Source organism: Rhamphochromis longiceps, linkage group LG18, assembly GCF_057381845.1.
Source record: "Rhamphochromis longiceps isolate RC_006_pf linkage group LG18, R_longiceps_female_GT1.1, whole genome shotgun sequence".
NCBI classification, from domain to species: domain Eukaryota; kingdom Metazoa; phylum Chordata; class Actinopteri; order Cichliformes; family Cichlidae; genus Rhamphochromis; species Rhamphochromis longiceps.
The window spans coordinates 7,085,515-7,087,435 of NC_140574.1; the positions used below are offsets into that span (position 1 = coordinate 7,085,515).

The following is a 1,921-nucleotide window of genomic DNA, read 5'->3' on the forward strand; positions in this document are numbered from 1 at the left end:
TATTTTAAGCTCAAACGTGCTCACGCTCGCTTTCCCTCTGTGTCACACACACACAAACGGGCACACGCACACACCGCCTTGGCCCCATGTTCCTTTCAGTGTGTGCAGCCTCTCAGCAAGTGACTGAACCCCCTTTGTTCAGCAGTGACCCTCTTAAGCGCAGGTTGAAGCCTGCAGCCATTCCACTTTGGATTTGGACCCTATCGCGTGTCACACAGCTAAGTCGACCAGGACCGGGCCTCTTCACTCAGACACATGGCAACAAGTACCCATTCACATCAGCAGGGTTTAAGCTAAAATAACACATTTATGAGCAACTGTAGAGCCCTTAGTCTGTTTGCTTCCTTTGAATACAACAAAGGAAAAACATCTATTGTTCTCTATTATGCCAAAATACTTTATTCTTAATTATATTAGTCTGGCTTTTCAATAAGCTGTTTAAAACAAATGGGTTTAAGTGAACAAATCTAAGTTGCTAATTACTTATTTATCTTTATAGTGACCATGCCCCTTTTGCATGTAACCCCAAGCTGAAAACTCGGTCTGTATTCAAACATTCAAGTCAAGTTTCATCGAGGTCAGCTATCTTTAGATTTCATAATCTACATGTGTTTCAAACAAAAAAGAAAAATAGATTCAGATGGATTCAATATTCAAGCATCAAAAACTCCACAAATGCACTAATTTTTATTTATATTTTCCCTTATTACTGACATTGTAGAGAGGACATTACAGTGTATGCTGTTCTCTTTTGCTATTGGTCTTGAGTAAAATCACTAAAAGCAAAAGAGACACTCAATTTTATCTGTTACCTGTCCCAATCCAGAGGAATTAATGCACAGTATGAATTAGTGGTAATTCCCAAGAAGATTCAGTCATATTTTCAGACGAAACGAGAAAGGGACAGCAGGATGCATGCATGTGGCCCTGTGGCGCAATGGATAGCGCATTGGACTTCTAGTTAAAGACATTGAGATGCAATTCAAAGGTTGTGGGTTCGAGTCCCACCAGGGTCGCTGTTTTCTATCTGAACAAAAGATTATGGGCTGTTTCACTTAGATGATAAAACACAAAGAAGGTTTTAGATGGGGGTGTAAATTGTCGATGAAAATATTTAAATTAATTAATTTAAATGAATTATATTCATATCATGCATTAGAAAGAATAAAATAAAATGTTAGAAAAAAGTAGTTTTCCCAACTGTATCCATTGCCATAAATGTGCAGATTGTGCGCAGGTATCAAGATGACGCCACATGATGCAACTGATTAAAGCTCATTTGCACTGAAAACAAGCGAGCTTAACTCACCTATTTGGCAGATTTTATAAAGCCTTAGTATCAAAGAAGTGTTACGATGGTTTATTTTTGGAGCTGCTTTTAACATTTTTTCATATAAGTCTGTTGCTCCTGGAACAACAGCATCTTATGCATACAAAGTGGAATGTGTCTTTGTCAGTTTCTCTCTGTTGGTTTCATCAGCTTAATCAGGTCCAACTGTGACTTAGATTGACAGGTCATATGTCAAAAGTGGATGTTTCACAAAGCTCTGCATAATTCGAAGAGCTGCTTTTCAACCCTTTTGTATTTATCCAGGAAAAGTTAGCAAATCCCCAAAGCTTTTTTCATTGCTCTGATTTCAATTATTCAGCACCAGGCCTTTAGATCTGGTAGCAGCTCAGTGTCAAATACAAATCTGAAACTAAAAAACTGTATTAACATACATTATAACAAGGGAATTATTTTACCTTGAGTTAACCTTAGAACTGAACTTTGCATCTATACATGCACCGTGGCCTTCTGCATAGACGTTGCTTAATCTATAAACTGTGTTATTTAAGAATTTGTTGTCCTAAAGTCTTCATCAGGTGCTTTTTCAGCAAATGTAAGTTCCCAAGGCCTAGCATGTACAAACCTCACATG

General features: G+C 37.8%; 1 non-coding gene across 1 annotated transcript; it reads left to right on the forward strand.

The window, feature by feature from the left end:
* Positions 1-923: 923 nt before the first annotated feature.
* Positions 924-1,016, forward strand: trnar-ucu (transfer RNA arginine (anticodon UCU)). Its single transcript has 2 exons — positions 924-960; positions 981-1,016. It is a non-coding gene; the product is annotated as a tRNA-Arg (tRNA).
* Positions 1,017-1,921: the final 905 nt, after the last annotated feature.